Below are 16,348 nucleotides of genomic sequence, written 5' to 3'. Positions count from 1 at the left end.
CATTCCATTCTATGGGCCTCTGCTGCATTATATTCTATGGGGCTGGCTGCATTCCATTCTATGGGCCTCTGCTGCATTATATTCTATGGGGCTGGCTGCATTCCATTCTATGGGCCTCTGCTGCATTATATTCTATGGGGCTGGCTGCATTCCATTCTATGGGCCTCTGCTGCATTATATTCTATGGGGCTGTGCTGCATTCCATTCTATGGGCCTCTGCTGCATTATATTCTATGGGGCTGGCTGCATTCCATTCTATGGGCCTCTGCTGCATTATATTCTATGGGGCTGGCTGCATTCCATTCTATGGGCCTCTGCTGCATTATATTATATGGGGCTGGCTGCATTCCATTCTATGGGCCTCTGCTGCATTATACTCTATGGGGCTGTGCTGCATTCCATTCTATGGGCCTCTGCTGCATTATATTCTATGGGGCTGGCTGCATTCCATTCTATGGGCCTCTGCTGCATTATATTCTATGGGGCTGGCTGCATTCCATTCTATGGGCCTCTGCTGCATTATATTCTATGGGGCTGGCTGCATTCCATTCTATGGGCCACTGCTGCATTATATTCTATGGGGCTGGCTGCATTCCATTCTATGGGCCTCTGCTGCATTATATTCTATAGGGCTGGCTGCATTCCATTCTATGGGCCTCTGCTCCATTATATTCTATGGGGCTGGCTGCATTCCATTCTATGGGCCTCTGCTGCATTATATTCTATGGGGCTGGCTGCATTCCATTCTATGGGCCACTGCTGCATTATATTCTATGGGGCTGGCTGCATTCCATTCTATGGGCCTCTGCTGCATTATATTCTATGGGGCTGGCTGCATTCCATTCTATGGGCCTCTGCTGCATTATATTCTATGGGGCTGTGCTGCATTCCATTCTATGGGCCTGTGCTGCATTCCATTCTATGGGCCTGTGCTGCATTATATTCTATGTACAAATAAACACCGTGTGCACTGCTATGTATTGGTGCAGAGACTAGGTTCCCAAGCCGTATAGTAAATTGTAAAAAGGTCTCGCACTCAACTTAAATCTGATAGATTTATTGGTCCAGTGCTACCTTAGTACCAATAAATCTATCAGATTTAAGTTGAGTGCGAGACTTTTTTACAATTTACAATGCATTATATTCTATGGGCCTGTGCTGCATTATATTCTATGGGGCTGTGCTGCATTATATTCTATGGGCCTGTGCTGCATTGTATTCTATGGGCCTGTGCTGCATTCCATTCTATGGGCCTGTGCTGCATTCCATTCTATGGGCCTGTGCTGCATTCCATTCTATGGGCCTGTGCTGCATTATATTCTATGGGGCTGTGCTGCATTCCATTCTATGGGCCTGTGCTGCATTATATTCTATGGGCCTGTGCTGCATTATATTCTATGGGCCTGTGCTGCATTATATTCTATGGGCCTGTGCTGCATTATATTCTATGGGGCTGTGCTGCATTCCATTCTATGGGCCTGTGCTGCATTATATTGTATGGGGGCTGTGCTGCATTACATTCTATGGGGCTGTGCTGCATTACATTCTATGGGGCTGTGCTGCATTATATTGTATGGGGGCTGTGCTGCATTATATTCTATGGGGGCTGTGCTGCATTATATTGTATGGTGGCTGGCTGCATTACATTCTATGGTGGCTGGCTGCATTACATTCTATGGGGGCTGTGCTGCATTACATTCTATGGGGGCTGTGCTGCATTACATTCTATGGGGGCTGTGCAGCATTACATTCTATGGGGCTGTACTGTATTATAGTCTATGGGGGCTGGCTATATTACATTCTATGGGGGCTGTGCTGTATTACATTCTATGGGGGCTGTGCAGCATTACATTCTATGGGGCTGTGCTGTATTATAGTCTATGGGGGCTGGCTGTATTACATTCTATGGGGGCTGGCTGTATTACATTCTATGGGGCTGTGCTGCATTACATTCTATGGGGGCTGTGCTGCATTACATTCTATGGGGGCTGTGCTGCATTACATTCTATGGGGGCTGTGCAGCATTACATTCTATGGGGCTGTGCTGTATTATAGTCTATGGGGGCTGGCTGTATTACATTCTATGGGGGCTGTGCTGTATAACATTCTATGGGGGCTGAGCTGTAATGCTGGATACAGCTGTAATTATATGTTATATAGTCGTGTTACACTCCCCTCACTTCTTGTAGCCTACAAGTGTACAAAGATATTATACAGTCACCATGTGACAAGTGGGCCTGTGTGACTTCAAATGCCAGGGCTGAATTTTAGTCCCAGTCCGGCCCTGTCTATGCCGTACCTGTCCGGAGCGGCCTGGCTCCCACGATACTCTGGGGAGTCGCATACATTCACTGACTTTAAGGAAGGGCTCTGCAGCCTGCTCGAGTTCTATCCCCTGACAGAGCCTCAGAAGGTTCATATGATAATCGGCCAACTCTTTGGGGCAGCTCTGAGAGAATTGAAGTCCTGGCACGCCGAGGATAAGGGAACTGCACAGCAGATTTTTGCAAAGCTTAAAGCCACCTTTGATACTCGCACTGCTACAGAAATTAAACTGACTTTCTATGGATGCAAACAGAGACCGCAGGATAGCTTACGGGACTATGCCCTTAACCTCCAGGAGGCGATGCGGGCCATTAAGCAGAGTGACCCCGGCAGCATGCAGGATGAGGATAAACTCCTGAAGGAGCGGTTCATTGAGGGGCTCCTGTGCAGTCACCAGCGGGGCCAATTGCACTTCCTGGCCATGCAAAATCCAGACTTGACTTTTGCGCAATTCAAAGATAAAGCTATCCAGGCATTGCAGGAGTGACAGCCCAGCCGCGCAATACCACCCAGGCGCCCCGCTCTCACATACCACCAGGAGGTGGCATCGGATACCCCAGTTGCCGCGGAGGCCGACGCCCAGAGCTTCGAGGACGACTCCCCTGCAGGACTCCGTCTTCAGATGCAGGAGCTGACCAAGAGCGTTGCTGCCCTAGCCCGGACGGTACAGTCCCTACAGGAGTCCCCCAAGGAAAAGATCCAGCTAGCCTCCAGACCAGAAGATGTCCCCTGGACGCGACAGAAGAGGACCCCACCGACCAGAGGCCGGGACAGCGATCGCTTCCATCAGGACGGACGACCCATCTGCCGCCGCTGTCACCAGGTGGGCCACCTTGCAAGGTACTGTCCTTTAAACGAGCAACCCCTGGGGCAAAGGGCCAACCCCCAGGAGTAGGACGGTCAGGCCCGCAGCATTGGAGAACCAAGTATATTGGAGGACGACCAGTTCTCCCTGTAGTGGTTGATGGAATCCCCTTGAACGCTTTGCTGGACACCGGTTCTCAGGTGACGACTATACCTTACGTGCTTTATAAACGGTATTGGGAGGACACTGATATTACTCGTGGCCCTGACGATGATTTCACCATAATAGCCAGTAATGGTCAGCCGTTGCCACAAGTGGGGTATAAGGAGGTCACCATTAAGGTGGGGCGGGTGGAATTGAAAGCCCAAGGGATTGTGATTGTTGATATTGATCGTCGAGAATGTAATCCCATGATGACTCTTGGTACTAATGTTATAGAAAATTGTCTTGCAGAAGTTATTGTTTTGTTGCAACAGGTGGCAGAAACCGCTGGCCACAGTGAGCAACGTGCTCTGCAGAAGGAAATCAGAGCTCTGATGCAGAGACAGCAGGTAGAGCTGACTGGTGGTGAGATTGGTCGTGTCACTGTGAGTGATTCAAACCCCATCGCGATACCCCCCAGGAGTGAAATGTTAATATGGTGTCGGGCAGCCATAGGCCTCAGGGGTAAGGACTACCAGGCCTTGGTAGAACCCGTATATTCAGACAATAGGCCTACTGTTCTGACAGCCCGGGGGGTGGTCGACATCCGCCAGGGGAGAGTGCCCGTACGTGTCCTCAATTGTGGGGAGGAAGAGGTTCACCTCACCAAGTATACCACGCTCGCCAAACTGTTCACTGTCAATAATAGTGTGATACAGACACCTGAACCCTTGGTCCCGTCAAACGTGGCGGAGAACAAAGGTTCTGCAGAGCACTCGAAAGACTGGTGTCGGGAATTGCATGTGGGCACTGACTCTACCCCATCCCATCAAAAACAGGGGGCCTACAGGGTGGTACACGAGTACGAGCAGGTATTCAGCAAACACTCCTTAGATTTTGGGCAGGTGAAAGGGATCCAACATCATATCCCCACGGGAGATCACCGACCCATAAAAGAGAGATATCGCCCTGTACCCCCAGCTCATTACCAGTGTGCCAAGGACATGTTGCGGGAAATGAAGGAGGCTGGGGTGGTGAGAGACAGCTGTAGCCCCTGGGCAGCTCCGTTAGTCCTTGTTAAAAAGAAAGATGGTACAATGAGGATGTGTGTTGATTACAGGCAGTTGAATCGCATTACACATAAAGACGCATAGCCACTGCCCAGGATAGAGGAGTCTCTGGCTGCCTTAAAATCTGCTAACTACTTCTCTACCTTAGATCTCACCAGTGGGTACTGGCAGGTTCCTGTGGCAGAGGCGGACAAAGAGAAGACAGCCTTCACGACCCCAATGGGTCTCTGCGAATTCAACTACATGCCCTTCGGATTGTGCAATGCTCCCGGGACGTTCCAGAGGATGATGGAGTGCTGCCTGGGACACATGAACTTTGAAACCGTGCTGCTGTATTTGGATGATGTCATTATCTTCTCTAAGACCTACGAAGACCATTTGAAGCACCTGGCTGAGGTGTTTGAAGCCCTGTCCAACTTCGGCTTAAAGGTGAAACCGTCCAAGTGTCATCTGCTGAAACCTAAAGTGCAGTACCTGGGCCATGTGGTGAGCGCTGAAGGAGTGGCCCCAGACCCCGACAAGGTCACAGTGATCAAGGACTGGCCAAAGCCTAGTGACCTCCACGAAGTCCGGCAGTTCCTCGGGTTGGTAGGCTACTACCGGAGGTTCATTAAGGACTTCACCAAGAAGGCCGCACCCTTGCAAAACCTGTTGGTGGGCCAACCAAAGAAGACCAAGGGGAGGAACACCCCCTTTGATTGGAACGAGGAGCTGGAGGAATCCTTCACCTGTTTGAAGTCGGCACTGACGGGAGAAGAGGTACTGGCTTACCCCGAATACGATCAACCGTTTGTGCTGTACACAGATGCCAGCAATGTGGGATTAGGAGCCGTGCTGTCCCAGGTCCAGAAAGGCAAAGAAAGGGTGATCGCTTACGCCAGCAGGAAACTCCGTCCCACGGAAAGGAACCCTGACAACTACAGTTCCTTTAAGCTGGAATTCCTTGCCATCGTCTGGGCAGTGACAGAGAGGTTCAAACACTACCTGGCCTCCGCGAAATTCACCGTCTTTACGGATAACAATCCACTAACGCATCTGGATACTGCCAAACTCGGGGCCTTGGAACAGCGATGGATGGCCCGGCTGTCCAACTACGATTTCACCATCAAGTACCGGGCAGGACACAAGAATGCCAATGCCGATGCCTTGTCCCGAATGCCCAATTTGCCAGAAACGGGAGAAGACCCGGAGGCACTTGAAGAGGTGGAGCTGCCTGCATTCCATCGCCCCAAAGCCACTCAGAACTCTCATCATGTGAAGAACAGGCACAGGAACCAACCAGATGCCACGCTGAATCCCCTGCCTCATTACGGGTGGGCAGAAACCCAGGATGGTGACCCCGCGGTCCGTCGGGTGAAGGAGCTCTTGACGCAGGCAGGGTTGCATCCCGGCCCAGATGATCCACAAGAAACCCAACAGCTGTGGAAGGGGAGAAGCAAACTGTTTATCCATAATGGCAAGCTGTGCAGGAGGAGCATCGACCCACGTACTCATGAATTGGTGTGGCAGATAGTGGTGCCAAGGCGAGATGCGCCCATGGTTCTGGGAGCCTACCATGATGGAGCCGGACACTTCGGATGGAGGAAGCTAGAAAGGCTACTCCGAGGGAGGTTCTATTGGATTGGCATGAAGAGAACCATTGAGAAGTGGTGTCGGGAGTGTGGTCCATGTAGTCTGCGCAGGAAGGACCGTGACAGTCAACGAGCTCTCCTGCGGCCTATCATCACCAAACGGCCGCTCGAACTGGTCGCGCTGGATCATGTGAAGCTGACACCTAGCTGGTCGGGCTATATCTACGCCCTTACCATCGTGGACCACTACTCCAGGTTTTTGGTGGTTGTACCTGTCAAGGATCTAACGGCCAGGACTGCCGCCAGGGCCTTCCAGCAGCACTTTTGTAGGCCCCATGGCTACCCAGAGAAGGTACTGACAGACCAGGGACCTGCATTCGAAGCAGAAGTGTTCCAAGAATTCTGCCAACTGTACGGGTGTAAGAAGATCAGAACCACACCGTACCATCCTCAAACCAACGGGATGTGCGAGAAGATGAACCAAGTGGTAATCGATTTATTGAAGACCTTGCCTGTGGAGGAACGGAACCTGTGGCCGATAAAGTTGCCTGACTTGGTGGATATGTACAATCACATCCCAGTAAAATCCACCAACTGTACTCCAGCGTACCTGATGCGAGGAAGATCTAGTCGGTTACCCGTTGATCTGGACATGGGGGTCCTAGTACCCGAAGATACCTCGCCGGATGCAGATTGGGATGCAGAAAGGCAGCGAAGGTACCGCGAAGTACAGGAGTGTGTAGAAAGAAGTCTCGCCCAGGCTAGGCAGAAACCAGAAAGGGACTACAACAAACACGCTCCTGCGATTCCCCTGTCACCTGGTGAGCAAGCACTTAAACGAAAGAGGAGATTACACAAGCTCGATGACCAATGGGAAGCGGAACCGTATACCATCCTGCCATCCGACTTCGACAACACGAAGGTCTGTCTCATCAGCAAGGACAGAGGGGAGACCTCGACAGCGGTATCCAGGGATCACCTTAAGGTCTGCCCCGATAAGTTGAGAGAGAGGGACACGGCCCCAAGAATCTCCCCGCCGGTGGAAAAGGAGAAGGTGATCCATACCGTCCTTGGTGACTTTCCCCAGTCCTGGACTCAGATAAATCAGGCCATCGTGGTACCTGTTCTAACGTTTGAACAGCCGGACCCACCAGAAGCGATGGTGGTACCAGATCATCCGGCCCCGCAACCTCAACAAGCCCTACCTGAAGATGCCATGCCAACCGTTGAACCGGCAAATCCTCCCTCTGCTATCGGTGAATCTGCTGTACCCACTGTTGATAGCAGCAGCTCTGAGAGCCCCAACCTGCCAGTGCTACCCAGACTCACTAGAAGTGTAGCTAGAAGACAATGCACTACACCAGCGGTAGAAAGCATAGCGGGCCCTGTTAGGTCAATAGCAACCCCTGCGCTGCGAAGGTCCACACGCAGCACTCAAAATCAAACTCCCCTCCGCTACAAAACTTGGAGGTATTAATAAGGGCTGCTATTTAGTTGAGAATGTTTGTGTGTATATCTTTTGTTACAGGTTTTAAAATGGACAATAGAGTAATGGACGGTGAATTGCTCAAAAACGTTCAAAAAGGGGGACCCCTTTGTTTACCCGGGGTCCCCGCTGTTTCAACCACTGAACTGAGAGTCATAAACTGTGCATGACCTAAATTTCGCAACGTTCAAGAGTTTTCACCTCCCATAAAGGGAAGCACTGTTATGTTTAATTGTTATGCTATTTCAAAAATGTTGTGTGTTTCCTGTTAACATGTATTGTTGTTTTTGTTTTCCCAGTCTGGGAGTACTGGATTTAACCGGGGGGGAGTGCAGCGCCCCAGAGTCCTGGTCGTTGCAGTACTGTGGCTCCGCCACTATGGGGAGCTATGGTACGTCTGATTGCACTAAAGGAGTTTTTCTGACCAGGTAACACCTCACTACACTTCACACTCCGGCCACCAGGGGGGGTGGTCCTATCTAGTAGGCCACTCCTCACACTCTGGTAAAACTGGGGGTTGGACAGGAAGACAGGGAGAAGTAGCTGGGAAGAGCTAGTGAGAGGACCTGTCAGGGATGGGATCCTGGCAGACTCCTCAGAACAGAACTAACCAGTGCACAACGGGAATACAGTAAAGAGGAATTAGGACCAGAAGGAGTCGTGCTGTTAGACCGAGGCAACATCCTTCTGAGGCGCAAACAGTCGTTGGCCGGAACGCCGAGCAAGTAAGAGACTTTAAGTACTACTGCAAACCACGGCAGGACAGCCAATTATAGGTTGGCTGTCTCACTTAACACCTAAGCAGACAACGGAGGCAGCTGTGGGAGAGGGGCGACTCTAGGGTCCCGGAAGAACTCCAGGCCTACCCCGTCATACGGGTGCGTCCTACCATATCATCTGGGGGACGGAGAGAACGAACATCAGGGACAGACAGAAGCAGTTGTGAGGACTACCCCGGGAGCTCAGCAGGGAAGGACTACAACACACAGCGCTAGAAGGTAGACACTGATTCCCACCTGTAAAGAGAACTCCTGATGTGCCTTTGGACCGGCCGGTCTCAGGCAGCCCTGTTGACAGCGCTCTGGACTGAGGACTCTAAAACCTTCAGTAAAGAGGTAAAGAGACTGCAACCTGGTGTCCTCATTATTTACCACTACAGCACCACCACCACCATCATCCATCATATCTATCATCGTACGCCCCTCGGCAGGGTCACGGACCGGGCCTAGCCACCGTGACAACCCCAGAGCAGAGACTCAGAGGCCCGGTACCGAGTACCCCTCGGCCCTGCGGCGGTGGGGGCGCTACAATTGCTTTTAAGAATAAGGACAACTGACTGACCATTGATGCTATCTCCCTTCTATGATGCTGTGTACATTTAAAGGAATGCTATCATTAGAAATTAGCATATTGTTGAAGTAAGGTTTTTGTGTTTGAATTTTTTTTTCTCGATATAATCTGTATTAAAACTAGAACTCTTGCAGTTCTCACACTGGGGCTGTTTTTAGACTCTTCCAATTTGTTTTAGGAATTTGACATGAACATTAGCAGCAATGAATAAACCAATTATACCTCCACACATATATAGCTGCGGCAGCATTGGAGCTATTTTCTCAGGTAGCATCTTTCCCAAATATAGGTTACTCAAAATATCTATATGTTAGTTTTATTTTTATAAACATTTTTATGACACCTTTTATAAAGTGTTATAAAAATGAAGGAGACCCAACTTGGATTCTCCACATTTCATAAAAGTGTCACACAGCACTAAAATGGCATCAATTTCTCCACAATAGAAATAGTATAATTGCGCAGCATTTTGACAACTTCTCTTACTGGATGCCTTACTGCTCACTTCTCTGGTTCCTTCGCTCTTCACCATCTTCTCCGTCTTGTCTTTGATGCATCTTACGATTGACGATGCTTATGGTAGGGTTCTGCATATGCGCATACGAGGTCATAGTACAAAACATGACATCATGACTGCACATTTCTCCTGTCCTCACCGTTGCCCATCTTGTCCTCGTCGCATCTTCAGATTACAGCAGCTCACGGTAGGATTCTGCAAATGTGCACAAAGTAAGGATGTGATGACCTTTCAATGTATGAAAATAAGACCCCATGAAATAATGAGGGACATTAAATTTGAGGAGAATAACTTCTCCGCAAATTGAATTTTCTTAGAAAAAAAAAAAAGGCGGTAGCAGGCGAATTTAGAATTTTGCTTGATCCGCCAATATGTATTATTGAAGCATCTAATGAGCGTGTGCTAAGATCATTGTCAAGGGAGCAAAGCATCTGTGAGATCTCGTATTGTGATTGGAGGATCCTGTGTTATCAGCTGTCCATAGTTGTCATTTTGTGATGAGCGAGCGTGCTCGGATAAGGTGTTATCTGAGCATCCTCGTGTCGTAATTGAGTATTTTTACTGTGCTGGAAAAGAATGCTCGAGATGCCGTGCCTGCATGTCTCTCAGCTGTTGGACAGCCACAACACATGTAGTGATTGTCTAAGAAACAGGTAATCCCTGCATGTGTTGTGGCTGTTCAAAACGAAGACGTGGCGACTCCAAAAATGCTTGTTTAGGACACGAGAGTGCTTGGAAAACACCTTATCTGAGCAAACTTGCTCGTCACTACTGTCACATTAATCCTGCCTCTGATGGTAAGGAAGTTGCTGAAAACTCTTCCTTTAAAGGACAGGAAGTTAAAGTGGAGCGCCCCATGGGGCCATGGGGTACTCGGTACCGGGTCTTACGGTTCACAGGGGGATGTCAGAGTGGCTGACCTGGTCCGTGGCCGTGGGACGTCCGTGTAAAAGGGAAAGGTCTTTAAAGGGATAAAATTTGTGTTCGTGACGCCACCTGTGGTATTCGGTCATGGTGACCGACGCTGCTTTAAGGGGTCCGCTGGGGTAATGTTATGGCAGCTAGATGGTATACCTTCCCACAGGTGAAGTATATCTCCAGGGCTTCCCAGTGTGTAGATGGTGAATGATGAGAGGCGCAGAGAAGAACGAGGACACAAGGTTGCAGTCTCTTTACCTTTATTGAAGACTTCAGCATCCACAGTCCAGGGCACCAGATCACAGGGCAGGCAGAGTCCAGCCGGTTTGGAGGCAAGTCCAGAGTCCCCTTGTCCAGGTGGAAATAAAAGCCTTCCTCTAGCGCCATGATGTTGTAGTCCCTTACTGCTAAGCTTCTCATAAGGTCCTCACAACTGTTGTAGATGTTCTGTCTTTCTCTGTCCCCCATATAGGATAGGACACACCTGTATGACTGGAGGCTTGAGGGGTGCCACCGTGCCTCCTGGGTGTAGGGGTGGACAGGTAACTTGCAATTAGCTGTCCTGCCGGTCTCTGGAGCAAAGCATAAAGGTCCTTACTCCCTCGGTGTTCCGGCTACCGGGATCCTGCACCTCAGAAGGAGGCAGCCTGTGCTTCTGGTATCTTCTCCTTTGCTTCCTCTCCTTTACATGCTCGCTGCAATACAATTCTGCCTTCTGAGTGTCTCTTTCTGGGAACTACAGCTCTGAGGGCATGTGTAATAATTATAGCGGATAACTCAGGAGAATCCACAACACTATCTATAGACACTATCTCAGTCTATAGGAAACTTCAGAGGAAAATGCAATCACGCAGAAAGTCTATGAAGCACAGTTATTCTTGAGGATACTTGACACGAATAAGTCCTTGTCTTAGTCCAAACACAGATAGATATGCTTATAAGGCAGTTCAAATAATATGTTAGCTCAACCAGGGAGGCCTGGTTAATAGTCTCAGGTTTTTGCAGAGCAGCAACAGCTTACATGTCCAGCAAATGCAGATTGAAGTAAACACGAGCAGCAGATGAAGGAGGATTACTGGAAACTGGTGTATGCAGCAGGAACTCAGAGCAGAGTAGCAGGATCACCACACAGGTTCACAGGAGCAGGTATATAGCCAGGAAGTCACCAGAGTCAGGAGCTGGATGCTAGGCAGAGTACTCTAGCACAGACTGAAGGCTGGGGTGGAGTTTTATAGCAGGAAGACACAGTGCACATGAGACCAAAGACGCCATCTTGGAAAAGGGCAGTAATGCACAAAAGGTAATAAAAATGTTCAGAGTCCTGACAGCATGCAAAGCTCCTTTGGACCCTCTGTCTACCTCAGACTACTGTCTGAAACTCACTAACTTTCCCTACAGACATACCAATCATATATATATATATATATATATATATATATATATATATATATATATACAGGGCCGTATTTGCCACTAGGCACCCGAGGGCACGTGCCTAGGGCGGGGACGATGCGGGGGGGCGGCACCAGAGCAAGTGAGCAAGGTTTTTTTCTTTTTTTCCCCACCTCCCGACCGCCCCAACCCCCGCCCCCCCAGCCCCCCCCGGGACCAGCCTCCCACCCACCCTCCGACCGACGCCCCCCCCCCTCCCCCCGCCCTCCTTGAAGACGATACTCACCTTGCTCCAGCGATGCCTGGTCTCAGCTTCTGTAGCGCGTCCTGAGTGAGCGGTCATGTGGTACCGCTCATTAAGGCTCATGAATATGCGCATATTCATGAGCCTTAATGAAGCGGTATCACGTGACCGCTCACGCAGGAAGAAGGAGCTGCGAGCCTGCGCCTGTGCGCCGGGAGTCGGGACAGAGAGCCGGAGGGATGTCGCCGTCGGCGCGCCCGCTTGGTGTGAGACAGCTGACAGGTGAGTATGAGGGACAGAGGACAGGGGGGATTGAAGGAGGACGGTAAGCCGCCCGTGCCATGGGAGAAGGAGCGGGGAGGGGAGGGGGGAGGGGGGAGTGATGAGCCATGCATGGGGGGGGAGGGGGGAGTGATGATCCATGCATGGGGGGAGGGGGGAGTGATGAGCCATGCATGGGGGGGAGGGGGGAGTGATGAGCCATGCATGGGGGGGAGGAGGGGGAGTGATGAGCCATGCATGGGGGGGTGGAGGGGGAGTGATGAGCCATGCATGGGGGGGGGAGGAGGGGGAGTGATGAGCCATGCATGGGGGGGGGAGGAGGGGGAGTGATGAGCCATGCATGGGGGGGGGGAGGAGGGGGAGTGATGAGCCATGCATGGGGGGGGGGAGGGGGAGTGATGAGCCATGCATGGGGGGGGGAGGGGGGAGTGATGAGCCATGCATAGGGGGAATAAGAGTCGTGCATACAAGAGGTGGGGGGGTTATGAGCCATGCATACAGCCAGGGGGGCGGGGGGGGCGGATATGAGCCATGCATACAGGGGGGGGGAATTATGAGCCATGCATACAGGAGGTGGGGGGGAATTATGAGCCATGCATAGGGGGATATGAGCCATGCATACAGGGGGGGAATTATGAGCCATGCATAGGGGGATATGAGCCATGCATACAGGGGGGCGGATATGAGCCATGCATAGGGGGATATGAGCCATGCATACAGGGGGGCGGATATGAGCCATGCATACAGGGGGGGGGAATTATGAGCCATGCATAGGGGGATATGAGGCATGCATACGGGGGGGTGGATATCGGCCATGCATACTGGGGGGAATTATGAGCCATGCATACAGGAGGTGGGGGGGAATTATGAGCCATGCATATGGGGATATGAGCCATGCATACGGGGGGGGAATTATGAGCCATGCATACGCGGGGGGATATGAGCCATGCATATGGGATGGGAGGAAGGTGAGCCATGCATACAAGATGGGAGGGCGGCATTATACACTATTGAGCATCATATGGGGTCATTATACAGTATGGAGCATCATGTGTGGTCATTATACAGTATGGAGCATCATGTGTGGCCAATATACAGTATGGAGCATCATGTGCGGTCATTATACAGTATGGAGCATCATGTGCGGTCATTATACAGTATGGAGCATCATGTGCGGTCATTATACAGTATGGAGCATCATGTGCGGTCATTATACAGTATGGAGCATCATGTGCGGTCATTATACAGTGTATGGAGCATCATGTGCGGTCATTATACAGTGTATGGAGCATCATGTGCGGTCATTATACAGTATTAAACATCATTTGTGGCCATTATACAGTATGGAGCATCATGTGCGGTCATTATACAGTATGGAGCATCATGTGTGGCCAATATACAGTATGGAGCATCATGTGCGGTCATTATACAGTATTAAACATTTGTGGCCATTATACAGTATGGAGCATCATGTGCGGTCATTATACAGTGTATGGAGCATCATGTGGGGTCATTATACAGTATGGAGCATCATGTGCAGTCATTATACAGTATGGAGCATCATGTGTGGCCATTATACAGTATGGAGCATCATGTGCGGTCATTATACAGTGTATGGAGCATCATGTGCGGTCATTATACAGTGTATGGAGCATCATGTGGGGTCATTATACAGTATGGAGCATCATGTGCGGTCATTATACAGTATGGAGCATCATGTGTGGCCATATTTTTTTGGTTATAATTATTGTATATGAAACAGTTGTGATCAGCAGTGCTAAATGGGTGTGGTTGGGACTTGGATATGGGTGTGACTAGTTGCGCCGCAACCTTTATACCTCTTTCCCTTCAAGAGTTGGGAGGTATGGTACCGCATTTGCCAGATCACAGCAAGTGCCACAAATCCCATAGGGAATGAATGAAGCCAAGCGCAGTGTTGCCGTAAGTGATCCGTTGTAAGTGATCCGTTACGTGGCAGATGCAAAAAAACTGCCCGATCTGCTGCAAAAGGCTATTTTCGCAACAGCGATTCTTGCCAAAGTCACTGCCGATAGTGTCATACTCACCAATGGGGGGGCAGCGCTAAAAGTGCCTAGGGCAGCAGAAACTCTAAATACGGCCCTGTATATATATATATATATATATATATATATATGGAGTGACCTGATAAATAGGAGCAGAAGCTCCCCCTGGTGGTCTGGAGTGTGAAATGTGTTGCATGTTTGTGATACCTGGATGCGGTTATCCTTCTTTGCCTCCAAACGTAGCATCACTCTCCCCGAGAGGAAAGCAATACCACTGTGACGACCAGGACCCTGGGGAGCCGCAAAAGTCTAAAATGACCCTATTGGCCAATGTGAAAATTGCATTATTTACTAACTTTTAGGTTTAGATGATATGGAAAAAATGTCTAAAAAATAAATATAACACAAAAACTGGTTTAATCTATAGATCATTTTCTGATGACACATTCCCTGCAAGAAAGGGAAATAGTTAAGTAACCGCGTCTGAAAATCTTCTATAGAATGTAGTACGAGCTGACTGCAAATGCGCCATTGTAAATTGCACAGGTAATCATGTACACTTTCCTTACAGGAAGGAGCAGAACTTGGCAAACACATTGAATGTTATTTTCCATGAAACACAAACACTGTATCTTAAATGTGACTAAGGGCCAAATATTGTATTCATCTCCATATGGCTATGAGATTAAAGCCAGCAGGGGCTGTACAAAAGCAGAAAATATGCGGCGTTATTCACATGCAGGAAAAATCCAGCACATTATTAGTTCAGCCGTAACATCAGATCCATGTTATTGTTCATATGGCGGGATTCTATTAGTTAGTGTATCTATATTCTAGTAAATGTGCTTCAAAAGTGACAACCAATTTTATATGTGAGAAATATGCTCGGAATAATAGTCATTTCCCTTCCCCCACAGATCTGTGCAGCATGGGTAGCCCAGCAGGGGGGCACAATGAGCACGGAATACCTGGAGCATGACTCCGATTTTTTATTATTATTTTATATCTTTTTTTTTATATTTTTTAAGACCTTAATTTGTGCCATCTAATAATACTGGACTTGTCTTATAGTAACTCAGCTCTGCATGCACTGACTTCTTAGAGAGCCTGTGTTTATACACAGCAGCCAATCTGATCAAACAAATTTGCAACTAAAGAGGGGGAAGAACAGTGTTGACCAATGAGAAGGCAGAAGACAGATTTGGGACCACCTCCAAGCTCCCTGTAGACATAGCTTAGCTATAGTTGTAGATCACAGTAAGATGCAATAACACAGCTGAGCTAAAAAAAGAGCCAAGCAGCTAGCACTGAGCAAAAAAAAGTATTCATACTGCCCCTCGAGGAAGCCGAGGGCGAAACGCCTGTCGGGGCGCGTGTGTGCACATATGGAGAAGGATATGGGTAAGACTTTGTGATGGGAACACTGGTTTGTGGATATAAGGGGGCTACCTTGCTATGCGGTTTTGACCAATTTAAAATTGAGAGATGAGTACTTCTCTATACTATTATATTAGCAAGTGGACTACATCTATTGTGGTTATTATGCACTGGCACTGTATTTTTGACAGACTGGTTGTATTGGCCCCAATCCTTCCATCTTTGTACCCATGATCCCCCTGTGGTGTTACACATTTTATATGGGTGCACCTATACCTTATATTCAAATTGCTCTGTTATTAATAATTGTATCTTGACTGTTATAGACATGTAATCTATGCTAAATGTTTTATAAGTACTGAATAAAATATATTTTTGTTTTTACTTCTTTTTGTGTGATTATATGCTTCATATTATGTTTTGGATGTCAGTAGGAAGCATCACAAGGTATTACTCTAAGTAGTTTGGTGATTTGATCCCAAGGACTACTATTATGGTATCTGTTTCTGAGATTCTATTTTTGATTTTTTTGATTTTACCATGAAGGCCTGCTGCTCAAAGTCTCCTCTTAACAGTTGTTGTAGAGATGTGTCTGCTGCTAGAACTCTGTGTGGCATTGACCTGGTCTCTAATCTGAGCTGCTGTTATGCTGTTAACCTGCGATATCTGAGGCTGGTGACTCGGATAAACTTATCCTCAGAAGCAGAGGTGACTCTTGGTCTTCCTTTCCTGGGGCGGTCCTCATGTGAGCCAGTTTCTTTGTAGCGCTTGATGGTTTTTGCTACTGCACTTGGGGACACTTTCAAAGTTTTCCCAATTTTTCGGACTGACTGACCTTCGTTTCTT

This window comes from Ranitomeya variabilis, chromosome 4, assembly GCF_051348905.1.
Source record: "Ranitomeya variabilis isolate aRanVar5 chromosome 4, aRanVar5.hap1, whole genome shotgun sequence".
In the NCBI taxonomy this organism is placed as follows: Eukaryota; Metazoa; Chordata; class Amphibia; order Anura; family Dendrobatidae; genus Ranitomeya; species Ranitomeya variabilis.
Note: the sequence above shows the minus strand (reverse complement) of the source record.